A 23,990-nucleotide genomic window follows, 5' to 3' on the forward strand; every position below is an offset into this window, starting at 1 on the left:
TAGGAGGCTTATGAGGGTGACTACTGGTGACAGAGTGGAGAGGATGAAAATTGTTTTACACTAGTTATTGCATGCTGGCACTCTGTAGGAGTTGTCAGAACCGAAGTAACAATTGTACTTTTTAATTGAGATTAAGGGTGCCTAGAGGCTTACAGATGAGCTGGTGTAGCTTCAGATATGCAAACAACAAGATATTTTTAGCATGTATTAGGTTTCTCAGGGAATTGTTCACGTAAAGAAAAAGGTTCCTTTTCTTATTGACATAGACAAAACCACAGGGTTTATTTGTAGAACAAGCTGTGTATGGGAGATGAATAAATTGCTTTTCTCACCATAGAGAAGCAAGTAACACGAGAGAGGATTACTTTCTTCTGTGCCGGGACAGAGGCACTAGGAAAAAGTAACTTAATGCTTCACTTTTAATCTCTGAGGTTCCTGTGTTGTGATTTAGTTAGGTGCTTGTGCGTGGATGTTAAAACTGATGCAGGGCTGCCTCCAAGCCAGAAATCAGTTAAAGATCCTTCCAGGCAACCTATGTGATGTGTTCAGAATGGGTGATTACAGTATATCAATGGAAGATTGTGATGGTGGGTCAGACCTGTGCTACCCCTGTCATAGCTGTATTTCCAACAGATAGAGTCACAGAGTCATAGAATGTCTGGGAAGAGACCCACAGGGATTATTGAGTCCAACTCCTGACTCCACTTAGGAAAACCTGAGTTAAACTATGTATCTCAGAGTATTGGCCAAATACGTCTTGAACACTAACAGACTTGGGGCTGTGACAACTTCCCTGGGGAGCCTGTTCCAGTACCCAGCCACGCTCTGTGAAAAACTTTTTCCTACCATCCTGCCTGAACTCATGTCACTTGCTCTTCTTAAATTGGTGGTGATTGTCCAGTGTTCTAATCTATCAAGACCTTACTGTAAAGGCCTCTGTACCCACAAGGAGGTCAATGGATCCTCCTAATTTAGTATTATCCACAGACTTAGTGTGCTCTCAACTCCTGTTTTCTGTCATTGATAAAATCGCTGAAGAGAACTGTCCCTAAAGTTGAGCCTGCCATATTAGTGAGGCTGCCAGCCTGATGTTACCTCATTTACTACAAAGTAAGTAAATAAACACCCAAAGAGTGAACCTGAGCTTCAAGCAATCTTTTACCCATTATATTTTGTACATGTCTATACTTTTCACAGAAGGATACTGTGAGAGAAAACATCAAAAGTTTTGCCAAAATAGTAAGTATAAAAAACAAACACTTCCACTGCTTTCCCTTCATCCACTAGGTGGGTAACTTGTCATAAAAGGAAATTAGGTTAGCAAGGCAAGGACGGTATGAGTTAGGTCTTTGTGAACACAGATACGCTCTCTTTTGTATCAAAACAGAATTTCTCTGCTTGGTACTTGTGCTAGGGCTTGTTGACCATTTTCTGCTTCTCAATGTTGTCTGCATAAAGTGTAAAAGTTGTGTTGGTTTTGGTCATCATGTCAGGAAAATAATCAAGGAACAGTTTCCAGTCAGTTCTTTTCCCAAGTTACAACCAGTGGATACCTGAAATCACAGTAGGAAAAGAACACCTTTTGAAGAAAATATGTATGCTTTTTGCTTCTTTTTCACCTTGGTGATAATCTTTTGGAGATTCGAGCCATATCTCATGTTCTCAGATTCAACAATAAGGGGAAGGAATCTTTATTTATTTATTTATCTATCTATTTATTTATTTATTTATTTTTTCTGCTGTAGGTTGACTGGATCCACCCGGTGTTTTTAATGTATATGTTGTTGTCTGTTCCTAACTACGAGACAGAAAGATTTATCTGAGGCCATAAAGATAAAGGTAAGTGGAGATATTTTAATATTAATTTCATGTTCAAGCTGCTGATTTGGGAGTAAGTATTGGTCAGGGGACATATAATAGGATCAACATAAAACATTCTGAATGCAATATGTAAGAAGAACAGTCTTCTTTTATGTGACATTATTGGTGGCAGCTTTCAGGTGCATAAGTCATTGAGCTGTAGTTTTAAATTTACAGGCACACTGTGTGATATGTGTAGGATACCTCTTCTCCACACACCAATGGCAGTTAAAGAAGGAAGAAGTTTCAAGAGATGGAAACATTTTTGATTGTGGCTTTTGAAAACCAACTGAAAGAATAAAATATGTTTAATGATAATGACCACAAATGATGTTCTCTACTGGAAAGGTTTTTAAGGCCTAACTAGTTTTGATTTAATTTACCTTTTATTCATATTCTTACACTTTTGGAGCTTTCCAACATGCTACATGTTGAAAACATGAATCGGTATAATGTAATCTATTTTGCTTTAATAATTTTTCCTTCCCTTTCCTCTTTCCTTTTTCTTCTTTTCTCTTTCCCCCTTTCTCTTTCATCTTTCCCCTTTCCTTTTTTCCTTTTTCCTTTTTCCTTTTTCCTTTTTCCTTTCTCCTTTCTCCTTTCTCCTTTCTTCTCCTTCCATTTCCCTTTCCTCTTTTCTCTTTTCCTTTTCTTCCTTTCCCCTCTCCACTTTCCACCTTTTCACTTTATCTTTCCTTTTTCCCCCTTTCCCTTTCCCCTTTTCTATCAAATAATGAAAGAAAATAAAATATGTTCTGGAAAGTAAGTTTTCTGTTTAAATTTCAGAAGAAGTTTGATACATGAACAATTTCATTCCACCTAAATATCATCCAGATTTATACCATACTCAATGAGAATAAGTCAAAATGCTTATAAATGCCATCAATTGACTTGCTGGCTTGAAAAAGTTTGAAAATGGTTGCATATGATTTTTGTAATTCCTGACTACTAAATCTAACGTGGGAAGGACACAGACTCCAGTTGGCTCACTAAAACCAGGTAGATATGAAACCTGAAAATGAATAGAGAGAAATTTTTCAGTTTGTACTTTTTAATTAAAATAATCAAGAAAATACTTCTGGATACTTCTGTCCCACTGTGTCCAAATACTCTTCTGTTGTGTTGCAGTCTTTAAAGTCATTCAGAGAAGTGTAATCAAAATCCAGAGAGCAAAATCAAATTTGATCAAATATTAATTATTACTATCAACTCAGTATTGCTCATTGTTTTCTCAATATTAATATGATAAGCATTAGTTCACCTGATTTGAACAAAACCTGAAATTTATACCATCATTTACTGATCTGGATTTTCATAGTGTTTGAGATTCTGACATGGATGAACAATAATAACTTGGGGAAAAAGAAAAAAAGAGTAAAGTCAATAAGGGGGAAATAATTTATTAAAGCAGTCTACTTCTGGAAGAGATATGATTTTAATTTGACTGTGCATTTCAGAACAGCACAATCACCTAAGTACCGGCCTGCTGTTTAGTTCTTTTGTAGCACTGCCAAGCCATTACATCATCTGTGCTTTGCCTCTGACCTCCGTTCACACAACATTGGGAAATCTAAAACATCAGAAAATTTGACTTCCCTATAAGAAGAGGCAAACATGAATGTCATTAATGATTGTTCTATTAAAAAAATACTGCACTGTGCATACTCTGCAGACCCATTCTGTTGTAGAAAGCCTGATTTGGAAATGAAAAACAATTTTTTTTTTTGTTTTGTCTTTTAGTATCAAGTTAACAGTTTCTCAGGTTTCAGTATGCAACTTCATCTTTTTTTTTTTTTATTTCATTATGATTCTTATTATTGTGAATATATTATTATTAGTTTTATTATTATCTGTAAACACCTGTCCATTATAAAAGTTGCCTTATCTGTGTGTGGCATTTGCAACTTGAAACAAGTCTTATTTAAAAGGTAGAAAAAAGAACATTTTGAATGCTTTTTTTTTTTTTTAATACAATGTTTCTATTCTAGTGTTTGAAAGGCAATGTTATTTAATGTAAAGTTTAAAATGTTTTATATCAAGTTGAGTCTTATATTGATACATTTCATTAAATCTGCAAGACTTTCCTTCTTGCCCCTTTATATATACCATCATGGAAATTACCAGTCTGTGGCTTAAAGTCTTAAAGTTATATCACTAATAATTGAGCAATTTCTTTCAATACCAAGTATAATTTAAAATGAAACATAGCAATTTTCTCTGCCAATTTCAAATCTTGTAGCTGGAAATGGTCCCAGAAATGCAAAATTCCTTTCCATCTGACAAACATTGATTTTCAATGACATGTTCCAGCTAAGAAATAAAATCAAAACCAAACAGAAGTAGCAAAATGCCAAGGAGTGAATGAGTGATATTTAGAGGATTAAACCAAGACAAATAAAGCAATTTAGTCTATTAACATAAGTGAATTAAAATATATTCTGGTTTGTTAAGTTTTCAGTCAGACAAAAGTATAATTGCAGTTTTGTCTATATCAGACTTTACTTTCACATTCGACTATACAGTCACAGAATAAATATAACCCATACAGAATTTAAGAAACCACACTCTGACATATTGGGTTTGGTTCCCAAAATATGAATGTGTTTACGTCTTTTCAGCCATTGAGAAAAAGGATTAATTCTCTTTCTAACAAACCCCCCAAATTAGCTTGCTTTTCAACAACAAACAGTCCATATGGTATTTGAAAATGAATTTTAAAATTTGTGTGAGCTGACTTATCCAAGTGGATAGTAACCATCTGGTCTTCTGAATAAATCAATATGCATCAAGCAATGTAGATAGAATTCTAAAAGCAAAGGAAGGTACTTGCAGTTGCTAAGCTTCTTAGCCACTATTTAGTCAAAAGTCATTGAGCTCAAATAATGTCTTTTATACTTTCAATAACCTGGTACTGAAATACACACTATTTGTTCCATTTTTGATATAGTCATGAAAGCTCCTTACAGTCAAACAAATTGGCCATCAGAATCAGCAGTTGGTATTATAAAATGATCTAAGTTATTATGTTATTGATTCTTATGCTGAAGTGAGATAGTTTCTCTTGAGTGATACTGCAGCATCTAATGTTAAAGCCTCAAACCTGGTATCTCTGAGGATGATAAACATGTCACAAGATTTATAGGTCCTCAAATTTACTCTTTAAAGAAGAACCACTGTTTCAGTGCTGTCATAGTTGAAAAAAAATTGCCTTCCAAAGATGACATGACTAAGACATGAAAAAATAAATCCAGTCAGAGGCCAGTCACTGGCTGTGTACCCCAGGGCTCAGTACTGTGGCAAGTTCTCTTCATAGAATCATAGAATAGAATCATAGAATCATTACGGTTGGAAAAGACCTGCAGGATCATTTGGTCCAACCATCACCCTGCTACCAATATCACCCACTAAACTTCAATATCTTTATCATTCATCTGGACAAGGGGATTGAGTGCACCCTCAGTAAATTTGCAGATGTCTGTGGAGTAATTACCTAAAGTAACTAGGAAAATTAAACTAATATTCACATTTTAAAGAAAATGTACAACATTGAAGAAGCTTTTAGGGTAGGACGTAGCTGCATTACCTGAGCATTCCCTAGGCTTCCAACCTTAGATGCTATTGCATTAGGGGGACCTGGTGTGCTGACTCTGAGGAACAGTACGGAGCGTAGAGTGGAGTGGAGACACTGCAGCTAGGCTCTGTGACAAGAGGGGGACTCGATTGTTCTTGTGCACACCGAGATTGATAAGGGGCATATTTGCTACCCTGAGCCAAAGACCTGTCATGTTTTTGACAAAATGCTGTACTCTAGTGAACTTTTGCTCATCATAATATCATTATAATACCAAAACAAACTTCGATCCCAAAAGCTACCTGCCTCCAAGATGTGACTACACCTCACTGAGCACAGGCTCTGAATTTCTCAGAGCCTATACCTTTAAATGAAAGCAAGAAAACTTTTCACCAATCATAACCAAGATATGCTTGACTAGAGTCACTCAAGCTCCACCTAAAAGATAGAAAATAATATAAATTGGCTTAAGAGAAAGGGGATGTTAGGGAAGATACCATTATGAGGGAAGATACCAACATGAAGGACAGTTTCTGACTTCTGGGATCAGCCCATGGGCTGAGCCTCTCTTCCTTCCACACTGGGATGCCGTGGGGTAAGATTTGAACACTTGGATATACCAGGTATCTCTGTGGAAACTTAGAAATCTCTGGAGTCTTTGTGCCTTTAAACACGTTAATAGCCAGGCTATGTACCTGTGTATTTCATGCATGCTAGCTTGCTTTTGCATACAGTGAATTTATCGCTGGCAATCCAAAGAACCTGTGTACCTGTTGCTGTAATAAATTGCACTTAATTGCATTGTTCCTAGCTGTGATAGTTCTCATTGAAAGCGAATAGAGTGAGGGCATACTACGCTGTTGGTGAATCCGTGACTGTGATAGTTCAGTACGCTGAATCCTTCCTTCCTTCCTTCCTCCCTTCCTTCCTTCCTTCCTTCCTTCCTTCCTTCCTTCCTTTCTTCCTTCCTTCCTCCTGCCCTTCTCTCCCTTCCTTCTCTTCCTTTCTTCCTTTTTTTTTTTTTTTTTTTTCATTTTTTTAAAGGAAATGCAAAACCCTTTCTCTGCATATCTGAGTGACAAACATGAATGTGAAGGAACCTTTGGTCTCAGAATCCAGTAAACATCTTGCAATGAGTAGACCATAAAGTTTAATCGGTTATTTCCTGAGATGCTGCTTCTGGTTCAGTTCTGCACAGGAGAGCACTTTAAATTTTCATTGGTAGCTTTCACTTAAACAAAATTCAATATATTAGATAAAATATTCTTTAATTTCTTCCTGGCCTGCCCTTCTGCTAACTACTCATCTGTGGTCTCATCATTCTTCCTCCTCAACTATTACATTACTAATATTACATTTTACAACAAGGGTCAATCTGACTGAAAGAAAATGTCACTTTATTTAGAGAAATGCAGCAGAGTGTTAGCCAACCAGTGAGAATTTCCCACCCTCAACCTCATGACAGTCAGTTAAGCAACACAGAATTGCACATGCCTCTGCTAAAGTATATGCGTCTGATAAGGTGTTGTAAAAAAATCTGAAATAATGTATGAATGTAAAATTTTAAAGTGTGGGAACTCTGTGATCTTTTTATATTTGATTCACACTAAGCTAAAGAGGCAAATTTCTTTTATAGTCTGAACAGGACTGAATACAAATGAATTATTTTCATTTGTCCACCTGGGCATAGAACAGCAGTTTTCTGAGCTATTTGTATTCCTTGTGTGTCTTGATAATGATGAATGTTCCAAGTGGTTTTATTTCCCATCTTAGAACAAAATGTTCCTCTAGATCTTCTGTGGGATGTTACAGATTCTTACCTATTATGTATTAAGAAAATATTTAACTTGGTGATGAAAAGCTCTCCATTTTTTAAATTAAATTCACTCTGTTAAAAGTTACATAATATACCTTTTTTTTTTTTTAATTGTTGTTATTTTCATAGCACTTCATTTGTAATAAGGAGCTTAATCCCAGTGATAACTAAGGGTGAAATCTAGGTGAGACCCTATACTGTTTGGCATCCTATATGCACATATGTCCAATGTTTGATAATGATCACCTGAGTTGAATTCTAACGTTATGTATGTGGTGAGTGCATGATTGGAGTAGGACCACGGAGTTAACAAAAAATCCACTTAGATTTTCTCTAAAAAGATAGGCTATGATAACAACAAAAACTGAAATGTTCAAGGAAGTCTCATGTCTGGTCCTAAGTTAGAAAAGGATTTTGCCTTGTAGGCTGTTGACATTGCATGCATGTAGACCTGCCATTTTCAGCTTTGTGAGTGAAGTGATTTCTATAATTTATTAAACCATTCTGTTTTAATGCAAATAAAAATCAAAACAAAACAAATGAACAAAAACAAAACAAAACCCAACCAACAAAAAAAATCAACCAATCAACAAAAAAGAATACCCTCCCCCCAAAGCAAACAGACAAAAACCCTCAACAAATACAAATTATAATTAAGGCACTACAGAGAAATCTTCATTTTGGGACTAATTTTAATCAAGTTTTTGACTATTGTGAATTTTTATTTTAAAATCTTTTAGGGCTGTAAAAGTATGTTCCTACTTCAGGTCCTGAGAATATAGGAGAATTCATATCCACTGCTCCATGAAATAGGTGTGTTTCAAAGGAAGAGATTTTTGTTTTGGTTTGGTTTTTTGAGAGTAAGGAAGTTGTGATGTAAACAACAATGGAAAGATGTGCTAATCCTAGTTTTGATAAAGTGGTGGGGGTAGAGGGAAAGATATTGACCAGAGAATTCAAGATTTTTTGGGGGATAATTAATAAAAGCTTTGATAATTCACAAAGTCTTTAAGCTGAAGCTGGGTGACTCTATATTACAGTGATTTGGAAGGTGTACACCTGGAGGCCATATCTGTTACTCCACCCACTAACTGGACAACTAGCAAGTTGGCATATGCCATTCCCATTTTCTAATGTTTTCTCTAGTATTAAAGTCAAAGTAGGCCTACAACTGTTTTGGAAAGCAGTTTCATAGGGACTTAGAATCTGAAGTGAAATTCAAGGGATCGGTTCAGATCAGTTCAATAATATCAGCTATATCCATGAAGAACCTTCTAGGTTAAAAGCAAATTTTTATCATCATTCATGACATTGTGGGAAATCAGTTTAATGATTCACAAGAAATACATGAAATATGATAATGTTTTCTTTTGGTGACTAACTTTTTTTCCCCCTTTGATCCAGGACAACTTCAGGAATATCATCTGGTATAGGTAATTATCTGTAAATAAGGGCCATGAAGGCATGAATAAGCAATGTCAAGAGAAGAAAGTAAGGATAATGGTCAGGTAATGTTTCACCGATGACAAAATGTATCTTCTCTTCCTTATAGTCATATGTTTCAAAGAAAACTTGAGTTCTCATGCTGACCTCTTCCTAGCCTTTTTCCTACTTAATTCTGGGGTTGTAACTAGAAATAAAATTAAGGAATACTATTTTTTTTTTCTCAGATTTGGAGTATATATCACTTTTAAGCAGCAGATTTCAATTTATTTATTAGATTTTTAGAAATTATTTCCACCTTACTCAAAGCGTTTTGTGATATCTTCAGAGTTTGAGAGAGGATTTCAAAGTATCTTTTCAACAGTTTTTCAGTTGACTTACTGGTCTCTCTCTCTCTCTTCTCAAATACAGTTTCTTACAAAAATATATCTAACCGTACTACTTTTCAGGAAGGAAGAGGAGAAAGGTATCTATATGACAGCTGCAGAAGCAGATGTGATGAGCAGCTTATGAAGTCCAAATTTAGTGATAGAAATAAGTACTCCCATTTATAGATCACTGCAAAATCAAACCACACTGGACATCAGAAATATTGATGAATGTATAAGAATATATTATTTTGTTGTGGTTTAAACCATCAAGCAGCTAGGCACCACACAGCTCTTTGCTTATTCACCCCACTAGAATCACAGAGTCATAGAATGGTTTGGGTTGGAAGGGAACTCAAATATTATCCAATTCCACCCCCATTGTCATGGGCAGGGACACCTTCCTCCAGACCAGATTGCTCAAAGCGCCATCCAACCTGACCTTGAACAGTTCCAGAGACAGACCATCCACAGTTTCTCTGGGCAACCTGGTCCAGTGCCTCACCACTCTCAGAGTAAAGAACTTCTTCTTAATGTCTAATCTAAATTTAGCCTTTTTTAGTTTAAAGCCCCCCCCCCCCCCCCCCCCCCCCCCCCCCCCGCCTTTGGGATGCTGGAGAGAATCAGAAAAAAAAAAAAAAAAGGTAAAAACTCATGAGTGGATAAAGACAGATTAATAGGACAGAAAAGGAATAATATTATGTGAATATACAGAACAGGTGATGCTCAATGCAGTTGCTTTGTACCCACTTGGTATCCAATTGTCCAATGCCTAGCAGACCCTGAACAGCAGCCTTCACCACCCAGACAACTCCTCCCATATTTATTGTTCAGCATGACGTCATATGATATGGAATATCACTTTGGACGATTTGGGTCACCTGTCCTGGCTCTGTCCCTTCCCAGCTTCTTGTGCTCTTGCATCTTGTGTCTCCTTGCTGGTGGGACAGCACAAGAAACTGAAAAAGTCTTGGGTCTATGTAAGCACTGCTCTGCAGCAACTAAAACATCAGTGTCTCATCAGCATTATTCTCATCCTAAATTCAAAACAAAACACCATACCAGCTTCTAAGAAGAAAATTAACTCTATCCCACCTAAAACCATGGCATAAGGAATATTATTTGGTGCTCTGATACTCAATGACTCAATGAGAATAGCATGTTCTCAGTAACTCCCTAGATTTGACTTTTACTCATTTGCCTTGCATCTGTGAATAACTTAAGGAAATTGATAAAAGTCCTTTTTCACTTCCTTTCTATGGCCTGGATTGAATTAAAATCTCATTACAGATGAGATCTTTGGTGTCTTTTTCTAATTCTCTCCAGATCTTCAGAAGTTATTGCTAGTCATCTAGAGTTTTGCCTCAATTTGTATTACTGGGTGGGCTGGTGCAAAATGCGGGTATCCATCTCTGAAAGAAGGCTCAAATTAGTGTAGCAAGAGTTCTGTTCTTCTGTGTAATCTCCATGTTAATATCTTTGGCTTACAGCTGAAAGTGTATTTCTTCTGACTGACAGTTATCAAAGGGAGCTGAGCCTCAGATTGGAGATGGTAAATCAGATTTAATGCAATAAATCAAAACACCAAATATCTTTTTCTCATGGTATAGTTGGCTTTATAGGACAAGCTAAATAAAATAAACTCGTGTGTCAGTGGTATAAGTATATACAACTCTTGGTGGTCACAGGAAACATTCCCTAGAATGAAAAAAGTGCATTTTCATTTGAGATTTTTGTGACAATCAGGCCCACCCTTTGTGTTGCCTGTCACATTGGCAGGTCTCGGTAAGATCCCCCTGATCAGATACGACTTCAGTTCTTTAATTCTTTGCAGGGGACAGGGAAGGTAGTCCAGCATTTTGTGTTTTCTGTCTACCTGTTTGCTTAGGAGCCAATCAGACTTAGAACTATGAAAGAACTGATGAAAGAAAATGAAAAAAATGAAATGTCATGAGAAACTGTTGTTCTTCTAATTCTAACTAATCTGAGACATGTCTCGTGTCGTGCTGTAGGGAGGTGCCTACCCCCTTTTACAGAGTGGTCAGTGAACCAGGGTTCTTAGAAGGCTTAATGCAAAGTAGGTCTGGCTACATTGCATAGTTACTCAGAACCTGGACAAAATGAAAGGAAAGAAACAGGCAAAAGCCCCGACAACTGTTTGTGTTCTTATGTACTGGTTACTGTTGCTATTCAGCTCTCTTTCTGTTATTTGGTGTGAAATGTCTCTTACAAGTGACAAGAGCTGACAACAGTATGTAGGTGATCACTACACAGAATGTGCAAACATTGAAGATTGGTGAAAACAGTTATGTTGTTATATATCTGACAGGTTAACCTTCTCTGAGTGCTTATACTGAGGGGCACAGCATAGTTCATTTTCACTCCCTAGCAGAAGACCTCCTGGCTGGTTGTCAGGAAAGTCAATGGGCCGTAGAAGTTGTTGTAGAAGAGCTTCACAGTAGGTGTGAATTCAAACACTATTGATTCAGTCTCCATTAGACAGATTAACTGAAGTAAACAGAGGGAGGAATGGATGATTTTGTGTAAAAACTACAATGATATGAAGTAATGTCATGTTGAATTCGTGTTAGGAAGATGGTGTTCATTTTAAAAGACTTAAATTTAGATGTCTAAATATGCATGTTAGGTAAGAAAGCCTTGTAAGCATTAGATGCTGGTAGGCATAGCAGATGTGAGCTAAAGGCGCTCTCAATTGATTGCACAGATTGTATTGATTAGATACCTGTCTTGACTATAATCAAAGCTAGGGAAGAGCAAGTAGAAATCTAAGAGTAATTGTCTTAGTCTGGAGTTGTTATGTTAAGACTTCTATGGAGTACAGTGTCGCATATTATTCAGTTACCCGCAAGCTGACTAAATTAAATGGTTGTGGTCACTGTACTATTGCAAAAAGAAAGAATTTGGAGAAGATTTTAGAAGCAAAAATAGACCATCACACTTTTAACATGTTATGCAAAGAGACAAGTGTTAGTTGAGTTATAGATGACTACATCACATGGTGAGTCTTGCTAGGTGCAGATGGGATCTGTGCAGTGATGTTACTAGGGATGCAAAGGGTATGGTAGACTAAGGAACATGTATCATTTTTCTTTTTGTTGATATGCACATTTTGAGGTTGGGTCATGGAAGCTGAGAACACAGAAATGAATGAACAATTTCAAGATGTCTTAGTTTTAGAACAAGTATCTGAAATTCATTTTAAAAGTATGGATCTTGAGCAGTCCCCATGAGAAGTAAAAACAGGAAGAAACAGCCAAATGCAAATATCACCTTCTATGTAAAAGGCTGTGGTTTTGGACCACACTTTTGAGCTGTACCATTTAACCAACCAGCTGCAGTGATAATGACAGCCAAAAGTAAATATTGTAAGAAACACAAGTGAATTCCTGGATAAAAAATATCCTTTTTTTTTTTTTTTTTTTTTTTATTACTACCCCCCTGCCTGTGCCCCCAGTTCTAAACCTAGTGCAATTAGCAGTACAGTATTGAAATATCAAATTAAAAAGTTTAACTCCAATACTATATACAGTAGGAAAAATTTGTAAGTTTGCTTAAGACCCAAACAAAAAAAAATCATCAAATGAAGCAAGATTTACTTTTTCTGCATCACATTTTTTGGTACAAGGTGAAATCTGTAAATAAGAAAAACAACCCTGAGAAATTCTCTAAATATTACTTTTTGCAGTGAACTGTTTACACTATGGATTGTTTGGTGTCTGAATGTATTCTTGAGAGTAAAATATTACTCATATTTAATACTAAAAATATCTATATATCTAAGTAAAAACTGAAAAGCACTTGCATTTTTAAAGTTGATGTGAATTATAGATAAATTTGAGTTTTATTAAGAAACACATTGAGCGTACAAAACAGAGGCTCAAAGGATTTAAGAATTAACAAGGTCCTAGGAGTGAGAAAGAAGATACCAGAGTAGGAAATCAACAAAAGAGATTGAGCAGTGATCAAAAACTCTGAAACTGAATCTCTTCTAACTTAACAAATACTGTTGACAAATGAAATATCTGTAGATTATGTCTTAATAAATACTCATTTAATTTTATATCACTATATAAGACCATATGGAAAGCTTCAATAACAGATGTTTTCCAGTCATTACTCCCTGTGAAAATGTTCTCTGAACATTTATAGAGTGTCTCATGATTGAGGCATCAATACTCAGGGCTTAGTTTTTATTTACTCAAAAGCTTTCATTTGCCATCAAGAATAAGCATATTGTATGCATCTACTCCCCTAATTATGGTGCCAACAATGTGTCTGACAGAAGAATTAATTTTGACTGTGATGACCGGGTATGTGAGGTGAGTTGTAAAAAGGACAAGGGCAGGCACTATCCAAACCCTGCTCCTCACACACCATTTTCTTCTGTTTGTTATTTAGTCAAAATGTAGGTATTTTAAATGAAATTTTGGCTTTCAGGAATCTGTTTGGGGGCTATTTTTATGTCTTGACTTGAAATTTTACTTGGAGAAAGAAAAAGATTGGAGTGTCAAAATGATTGAGATGGTCCAATTTGACTTTGTGGAAAAAAAGAAAGTTTCAATTTTTTTTTTTTTGAAGACTTTGTTTCTGTGCTTCCTTCCCCTACCCCCCAGCCACCCCCACTGTTTTTTTTTTTTTTTTTTTTAACTTTAGTGTATGTACCTGAATATTATGTACTTTAACTCCTTTATCCAGACTAAGCTCTTAAGTGTTTTGACAGATGTCTGTCTGACCAAATCTTAGGTATCTCCAGTGATAAGGATTTCACACCTGACCTGCATAGGTTATTCCAAAGGTTAATTGTGAATGGAAAGCTTTTCTTAACACCTAATGTAAACCTTCCAAGCTTGTTACTTGGACTGTCAACAGTGGAACTAAAAATGTTACTGTCAGCCATTACTTTTGGAGCTGTGAAGCATATTGTTGTGTCTTTGTTCATTCTATCCATCTTTTTAGGTGAAAGTAACATAAAATACAATTTAAAAAGTCAAAGTTGGAGTAAAATATGATGTTACATACATGTGTGTTCATGTATGTACCAGAGCAATTACTCTGTAAGCATATGACAGGGCAACATTGTTTGTCCAGAAAAACAGTTCATATGTCTTTTCCTTTCTGTCAAGAAAGAACCTATGTATTTTTAAGTAGTTGACAGGCTTCCTTGCCAAAGAGGAAGCCTGGACTTAAATGATATAAATTTATCTGGGTCTGGTTTTCTCCTCTCACTGTATCACTCAGCCATTTCAAGTGCAAGTTGTCTTCATTTTATCTCTGCAAAAGGAAAACTTTTATCAATTGTCCATTTCTTTTTTACTTCCAAAACAGTTCACAGCTAGGTCACTGAATCAGAGAAAAGTAATACTACTGCATTATTTAATTGACCAATGAATAACAAGTATTCAAATAGATAATGGAGTGACTAGTTTACAGACATGCTCAGGTTAGGTTTGTTTCCTTGGGTTAAAAACCCTCTCTTCTCAAACAATTTCTGAGTATATTCTGAGTATATAATAATGACTGTGACCAGTTCCAATGACAAGTTCTTATGGCTAAATTTGACGGAGAAGTAGCTTGAACTTAATGATATGATCAGCACTGATTTTAGTGTTGATTTGGATGACATTTTGCAGACAAGCTCACCATACTCTCTAAACTTGCACTTTGTGCCATATGGGAGATTTTAAATTCACATCTATAGCAATTTAACGCTGCAGCTAATCATCTTTCACATTCAAGTAAAAAGAAATCATGGCAGGTTTTCAAATGTTTTACAAATTGGCACTTTTCAAGGAAAGGGCAACATTATCTTTAGTAGTGTCACAATATTTTTCTTGCTAAAACTGATGGATGATTTTATCTTTATTTTTGGATTTTATGTTATATTACTGAGGTATTTAAAGGAGTATTGCTATGAACAGAAAGTTTTTATTTTAGTTTTAGTTTTAGTTTTAGTTTTGCCAGTAAAATGCAACAGTTTGTGTTTCACTGGTAACTGTATTTATAGTTCATATAAAGTCATCTGTGAATCAGTTCCTGCAACAAGGCCAGAACTTCAGTGTGATCCAAAGTACTTTTTCTGAACAAGTGAGCAGGTTGTAATGTTATTATATATCCATCATCTGTTCTAAGTATTTACCTATCTATTTTTGGGTGACTGTCTAATTGCAGCTTCTGAACATTTGAAGTATTTGTGTTCTAATTTGATAAATTAAATAATCTTCTGTGCCTTTTCTTTGTATAGAACCTTCTAGTTAAATTACCTCATAGATAAATAAAGCAGACTAGGCTCTTCTGATTGCATGAGAAGTCTGTATCATTTAAATGTTTTTTGTTGGATCATCTTAACAATCTTTTGCCTTTTCTACATCTCTGGATATTGATACCAGAACTGAATATAATATATCTGGAATGACAGAAGATTTGGAGAGACAAGTCCACGATATAGATCAAAGTTATTCTCTGTGTTTTCTTGTGTATGTTGTAGAGAATGAATATGTTAAAAATGGAACCTAAATAGGGAATTTTCTGTGTTTTTTGAGATTGTAAGTTGATGAAAAAAAGTCTGGACCAAATTTTAAACTGGAGGGTGACTTAGACCAACTAATCAGTAAGCATGTTGAATTCTTATCATTGAAAGACACAGATGAAGAATAAAAGGTGTAACCACGCTAAAGTTATGTATCACTGTGACAAAGGTATACAAAAACTACATTTCAGTATAATTTACCTGACCAAGGAACTTTGTTTACTCAGGCTATTTGGTCCTCTCTGCTGAGTGTTAGAGAAGAAGCACTCGGATCATAGATCATTCTTCCAAACGGCACTTTCAGGCATTGAAAAAACAGTATTAGCCAAAGACCTTATAGAAAGCCTGCTGAAGTCTTTCAATTGATTTCAGATCAGATTAGAAGTGCAATCCTGTGTTTGAGTGCTAAACAAAAATTCTTATGAGAAAAAAATTGTCTTCGTATCCCATGTATCCAAACAATTTCAGGGAAATTATGGCTCTAGAAATGTGATTATATGTGTTGATTACTTGAAATTAGTGTGAGTCTAATGTTTACTTTAATAGTTTTATCAACTGACTTCATAACAGACTCTTCTGAGTTGGCCTCAAGTGAAAACTAACCAAAAATTTACATCCAAGTCTCTGGACTTAAGTGCAGCTGTAACATGGTGCCTATCAGGTGCCTAACAGAACATTTAAAGCATTGGCAGACCTAAAACCTCACAGGTAATTTAGGGAAGTTAAGGTCTGTCTTTTTTGAATGCAGCTGAAAATAGTAGAGTCTGTTTACAGATGAGGTTTGAGTTTCACCCATTCTGATTAGAAGTTTTTAGCTTCCAGGTTTACTCAAAATATTATGAGTGGTTTTTTTTTTTATTATTGAAGACAAGGATGCTACAAAAATTTGCTGTTTAGCAATGATTGGCTATCACAGAGCGCAATACTGAAGAGAATACATAATTATAGTAATTACAGAATGAAATATATTACAAACATTAAGTATGTACCCTCCCCCCCCCCTTTTTTTTGTATTTTCTTTAACCTCCAGCTATCATGTCATTATTTGTGCCCTTGTGCAGTAAAATTCTTAGCTCCTATGACTTTATCATAAGATGTTATTTCAATTCTATTTAGAAAGCATTTAATACCCCGTGACTAAAAGCAGTAAGTAAGTCCCTGTAGTTGCATTGACTTCACGAGAATTACACACATTTACACCAGCTTGTATCTCCATGTCCCAGTTTGTATCAGGCTGATATAGACTAGACATTCATCATGTTTTTCAAGTGTGGCTTTCAAGAATCTCCTACATGTTGTGTGAATTGTTAAGTACCTACAAGGCAGAAGAGAGAACACTGGTGTTCTCCTCTCTGTTGAAGAAAAATAGGTTGTATCTGCATTGTCTTGAAAGTATGTGTTGCATTTATATTTCCCGAGAGTCTTGTATTTAATTGTCCTGGTTTCAGGTAGGACAGAGTTAATTTTCCTCCTAGTAGCTGGCAGGGTGCTATGTTTTGGATTAGAATGAGAAGAGCGCTGATAACATGCTGATGCTTTAATTGTTGTAGAGCAGTGCTTACACCAAGCCAAGGACTTTTCAGCTTCTCGCTCTGTCCTGCTAGCAAGCAGGCTAGGGATGCAGCAGGAGCTGGGAGGGGACAGACCCAGGACAGCTGACCCAAACTGGCCAAAGGGGTATTCCATACCATCTGACGTCATGCTGAACAATATATAGGGGTGGCTAGCCGGGGTGGGGGGCCGGCTGCTCGGGGATAGGCTGGGCATCGGTCAACGGGTGGTGAGCAATTGCATTGTGCATCACTTATTTCGTACACATTATTACTATTAATACTATTATTATTATTATTATTATTATTATTATTGTTATTCTTTTCCCTGTCTTAATAAACTGTCTTTATCTCAACTCACAGACTTCACTTTCCCGTTTCTCTCCCCCATCCCGGAGAGGGAGGGGGGGAGGGTGAGCGAACGGCTGTGTGGTGTTTGGCTGCCAGCCGGGCTAAACCACAACATTAATAAAAAATAGAGTAAATGTTCTGTTTTAAAATACTTGTTGTAAACATTTTTTAGTCAAATGCAGGATCCGATATATATATATATATATATATTCTTTTCAGGCAGCACATGTATACTATGTATTTGGTAATCCAATAGTTATTATGGGTGTCTGACTCTTTGTGAAATATCAAGCAGCAGATCAGTTGCAAGTTCAGCAGCTATTGCAGTTGTGCTGCACAGTACTGATAGCTGATATTGTGAGTTGGGGCAGTAGCTGGCTACTGCCATAGCTTGCCTGCTCCCCTAGCTTGCCCTGCTCACTCATTCCCTCCTGCTTGGAGCTGCCAGACCTCTCCTTTCCTGTGAATTAATTTTGGAAAAAGTGAAAAGGCTTCCAAAAAAAGGTGAAATGCATTTCAGATCCTATTACAGTTCAGAAGCAATAGACTGTATCCATAACTGAGCCTCAAAAATACACAAAATGACTTTTTTTTTTTTTTCCCCCCTACATGAGAAGTGGTATACAAACCAGTGAAGGTCTATGGCATTTCATACTTGCAACAAAAACAATAGCCCAGTTTAGGAACACCCTCCTGTCCCACATGTAATTAATGTAAAATTCTTTGCAAACAACCAGATGGCAAACAACAAGCGTATTGTATACATATTGTCTTCCAAATATGTTGCTCCCATGTCTTGGCTGCCAGGGAATGCCAGTTGTAGCATAAATATGTCATTAATAATTTGTCAGCTTGCCCTACTAATGACAGAAACTGTGACTGTCAAAAATAATTTAAAAAGATTTCTTAACTAATATCTGTCACTTAGAAGTTCATTGAAGAGTCATTTTTAATAAGCAAAAAATACAGCACTGTTTGGAAGTAAGCTATGTAATACAATGTTGGAAAGACTAGTGCATTTAGTTGAATGAAACATCAGTGAATATAGTCCAGGCAAGTTAAATACCCTGCACAGAAATTCAGTTTAATTGAACTTTACTCTCCCTGCTCCCATCCCACTCCTCTCCTGATTACACCTTGTACTATCAGAATGAAAGTCAGGGTTAACATTAGAGATGAGACATATCACTATTTTCTGGTGCGGGGAAAGCATGTAGGCACAAATATTTTCATTAATAAAAGATGCCTTACAATCTTTAAAAAAACACTTCCCACTTTTTGAAGTTTGTTTTCATGTATCAAAAGAAATGTCAAAGAAGGAAAAAAAAAGAGATGTGGGACTGGAGTCACCCTTGCTGTGGTTTGATTGGTCTCAGTTTGGTATGCAGTATTCACTCACGCCTGGAGACTGTAGGATAAGGATAAAAACAGGCTCTATTACCTGTTCACTGACACATGCAGCATGGGGAATAAACACGATGAAAGAGAGACACGCAGATACTTGCAGGGCATCTGGGATTATGGAGATGTAGTGGGCTGGCTCCCATGGCTAGAGAGTTGCAATGGAAGGATACAGGCCCTTTAGGAAGAACAGGCATGGGAGATGAGGAAGGGATGTTTTCATCTGTGTCAATGACCAGCTGGAGTGCATGGAGTTCTGCCTGGGGATGGATGATGAGCTGGCAGAGAGTTTATGGGTTAAGAGATTAAAGGGAACACAGGGCTAGGGACATTATAGTGGAGCCAAGGAAGACCAGGCAGGAAGACCAGGAAGACCAAGCAGATGAGACCTTCTACAGACAGGTAAGAACAGCTTCACAAGGTGTGGTCCTCATGGCAGATGACTCTGATATCTGTCGAAAGGACAACATGGAAGAACATAAGCAACCCAGGAGGTTCCTGTAATGTGTTGATGGTAACTTCCTTCTCCAAGTGATAGAGGAGTCAATGAGGAAAGGAACTATGCTGGACAGCATTCTCACCAAAAAGGAGGGGCTGTTGGGAATGTGAAAGTCAAAGGGAACCTTGGCCACAACGACCATGAAATGTTGGAGTTTAAGATCCTTAGGGCAGCAAGTAGGGCGCATAGCAAGCTCACAGCCCTGGACTTCAGGAGAACAGACCTTGGCCTTTCCAAGGATCTGCTTGTTAGAGTACCATGGGTTAAAGGCCCTGGAGAGAAGAGGGGCCCAGGAAAGCTGGTTAATTCTCAAAGATCACCTCCTTCAAGAGCATTCCAACAAAGAAGTCAGACAAAAATGCTAGGAGTCCTGCATAGATGAACCATGTAGCTCCTGGACAAACTCAAATACAAAATGAAGCCTGCAGGAGGTGGAAGCAAGGACAGATAACCTGGGAAGAATACAGAGACATTGTTTGAGCAGCCAGCGATCAAGTTAGGAAAGCTAAAGGCCAGATGGAGTTGAATCTGGCCAGGCATGTCAAGGGCAACAAGAAGGACTTCTACAGGAACATCAATGATAAAAGGAAGACTAAGAAAAAATTGGGCCCTCTATTGAATGAAATAGAAGATCTGATTAACTAGGACAATGAAAATGCTGAAGTACTGAATATCTTCTTTGCCTCAGTCTTTAATAAGACGACTGTCCTTCTGTAATTCCAGGTCCCAGAGATCAGGCTGAACAGCTGGGGCAAGGAAGATGTACAATTATTGGAAAAGGATTAGGTCAGGGAATGCTTACACAAACTGCACATTCGTAAGTAGTACATGGCCCTGAAGGGATATACTCATTTGTGCTGAAGGAGCTCTCTATAATCTTTGCTCAATCATGGCAACTGGGAGAAGTGCCTAAAAACTGGAGGAAAGCAAATGTCACTCCTGTTTTCAAGAAGGGCAAGAAGTTAATTGGAGACAGTTAATTGCAGGCCAGTTAGCCCAACATCAATCCAGGTACATGAAGGAGAAGAAAATCATCAGGAATAATCCACATGGATTCGCCAAGGGAAAGTCATGCCTGACCAACCTGATAAGCTTCTATGACGAAATGACCATCCTATGATGTGTCTGCCTACACTTCAGTAAGACCTTTGACACTGTTCCTCATAAAATCCCCATAGAGAAGCTGTTGAAGTTTGAGCTGGATTGGCAGAGAGTGTGGTGAATGCAACAGAAAATATAAGATCCTTTTTTTTTTTTTTTTTTCCTATTGCTGAATTCATTAACTGTATTAAAAACAAAGATGAATGTTAGGAAAAAATAATATAATTAATGACAGAAAACTGTGAAAGTACAAAAGATTAATTTATATATATGTCTATGATGTTCCTAAAATATTGAATGTTTGCTACTTTATTCAACAGAGATAATCCCCATTATTGATTCTTCTCCTTCTCCTTCTCCTTCTCCTTCTCCTTCTCCTTCTCCTTCTCCTTCTCCTTCTCCTTCTCCTTCTCCTTCTCCTTCTCCTTCTCCTTCTCCTTCTCCTTCTCCTTCTCCTTCTCCTTCTCCTTCTCCTTCTCCTTCTCCTTCTCCATCATCTTAACCTTCATCTTCATCTTCTATTTTATTATTATATTAATATCAAACACTCCCTGAAACTTAATGTGAGAGACTTGTCACTTAACTTGTCACTTAATTATAAGTCAGACACTTTGCCTACGCTATTCAGTCTTACTCTGCATGCCATGAACAGAAGCCAATGCTTATAGAAAGCTGGTTAGTCTATCTGTCTTTGTCAGTTATGTTATAGTGGGTGATATTGCCTTCTAAATATATTTACTACAAAGGAAGATTAGGTGAGTGTCTTAGTCTAAATGGCTGGTTTGAAAAGACTAGCTGGATTGACTCTCAATTTAACTGCGATTTTTGGCTTAGATTTTAAGTTTGATTTTCTTTTCATGTTGATTTATGGACTGCTGGGGATAAAAAAATAGGTAAAGACTTCTGCAATAGACTGGCCTCATAAATATACATTAATCAGGCAGAAATGAATCATCTCTCTCTTGTCTATGAAAAAAAACAAAATGAAGATGTTGATGGCTTAGAAGTACATTGAGCTTTTCCTGTCCAGGGCTAGCAATATAAATTTGTTATGCAGGACCTCTCAATAAGAAAACTTTTTTTTTTTTTTGAATTGATCGTGTATTAAATTTAAAAACAGACTGAGGGTGAGAATTTGTCAGGGAAAAAAATAGTACCTAGCAGCAATCTGGTTTGAATTGACTAAATTGTGTGGCAAAAAGTCTACTGACTTCTGTCAAAGGCAAGTTTTCCTCTTCAGTTTATAAGCAAGGTAAAAAGTACTTTTTTTCTAATTAAAGGGTGAATGATGGAAAAAATACAACACCCCGATGTTTGTAAATCTTTTGATCATTGTGTAGCTATACATTTTGATAGTTGTGTAAATAACTTGTTTAACTCTGGAGCTAAGAAATACAGTTTCCACCCTTTACTTCCCTGCACAGGCGTCATGTTAGAAATATAGGCAAAGAAAGAACAGTGAGGAGAATATGTCCATGACTAAACACATCCAGAGAAAAGAGAAAAAGAATGACTTATACATAGCAAATGAATGAAATGATAATTGCATGTATTTTCTGAGTCACTTTGAACTGGAATTTGCCAAAGTATAAAATGATACATTTTGTCAAATTCATAGGAAAAAAAATATTCATATGATGTTCTGCATGGTGTATTTTTTTCCTTCACATAAAAGCAAATTCATTAAATCCTGCTGATTTTAATATAATGGAACAAGCAGGAAATAAAGTTGAAATATACCATACCGCTTGTTATAAATTTTCTGAATATTTGTTCCAGGGAAATGAAGTTACCCAACTTCCCTCCCCTGCAAGGATGGATAAGTTTACTTTTGAGGATTTTGTGAAGGGGGCTGCTAAATGCTAAGGGAGTGATAATACAATTTGAAAAGGAAAATAAAACTCTAAAAGCAAGTGTAATATCTTAATCACTGGCTAATTATCATAATTTCTTTCTATGATTAATTATAGGCAACACTATTAGGACTTAAAAGCTTGGTCATTTATTCATTTATTTGGTAAAGAAACATAGATATGGGAATTTTCAGATAGTAATTTACTGGCTATTTCCATTTTCAAAATTTATTTTCTCACTTATCTAGTAATTTTTTGCAACTCTCAAAGTTTATTAAATATCTCTAGTAAGCTCTGTTGAGGATTGTTTCTAAGTGATTTTAAACTTTCTTTTGAACAGTAATGTTAGGGATATATATAAGATACGATTTGTTCTATATAATGTAAATGTCTTGAAACAGTTAGCTCTTTTGAGGAATCTCATCACTTACATCACATAAGTACAGTGTTACTGCTAAACCAGGGTTTTTTTGCTTTTATTTTTTATTTTTTTTTCCAGAATTAGATTCATGAAAATTTTAGTACTGTACTAATATTCCTAGTTATATGATAGTATAAAGATATACATAGAAACATCTGAATGGAGCCAGTGTAGTTGGTCATAAGGTCTTTTCTGCTATTAAACATTAAAGAAATTTAAAAAAAAGCAACATGTAGTTACTTGTAGGGCAAATTTATTATTGTTATTGTTATTGTTGTTGTTATTATTAATTATATATACATATATAATGCTTCAAGTACTAATAAGTATCATGTTCAATTCAGAGGTCAGCTTCTTCAAACATCTGGATACAGACTGAGACTCAAATTCACTAAGTTATTCTGTGGCTATCCAGTTACAGGCCTTGTTGAAATTTGTAGCGGGGTGTGCTGTAACTTAGCTTTGTATCTGCTCATTATTTAATGGCAATTTTGGAGCTGTCCCTGAGGCAGTACAACTGCTGACCAAAGTAAAACATGAAATAAACTGAAAGGAAATTAAACTCTTTTATATAAAACTCCAGAATCATGTGCAGAGCTCAGAATCACTGTGGGGAATTTCCCATGAGGCAAATGTCTTCCCCAGTTGATGAAAACAGTTTTGACTACTGAAAGATGAAGAAAAAAAGGTTTACTAAGAAAAAAAAAAGTTAAATAAAGGGCTTGGTAAAGTTATCTGGTTTAAAATATGCACAAATATTTTAAAGCAGAAAGGGGTATTTTACTCTAACATGAAAAACAGTAGAGCACTTTTCTAAAATTCTTCTAGTCTTTTAAATTATTGATATTTTAATGCATTAAAAAGTCAAAGGTATTTATGGCTGCTGGATTCTCCCAGAAAAACTCTCTGGAGAATTGAGAGATATGTTGAAGTACAGTAAGAGTAAGATTTCTGCTTAAAAATCAATGGCAAGTTAGACTTAATAACTGTATTAAAAATAAGAAAAAATGCTCTGCAGGCAGAAAAAAAAAAAAAAAAAAACAGTTTTTGCTACAGAACTGTTTTCTTCATTTTTTTCCTTACTCCAGAAATCAATAAATGCCTTCTTATTTACAACCCATCTCATCAAAAAATATTCATCTCCATCTTTTATCAACCTGCTGCAAATCCACCTATTCATGTACTTTTTAGGACTTTGCTGTGGTTGCT

Source organism: Cygnus atratus, chromosome Z (genome assembly GCF_013377495.2).
Source record: "Cygnus atratus isolate AKBS03 ecotype Queensland, Australia chromosome Z, CAtr_DNAZoo_HiC_assembly, whole genome shotgun sequence".
NCBI lineage: Eukaryota > Metazoa > Chordata > Aves > Anseriformes > Anatidae > Cygnus > Cygnus atratus.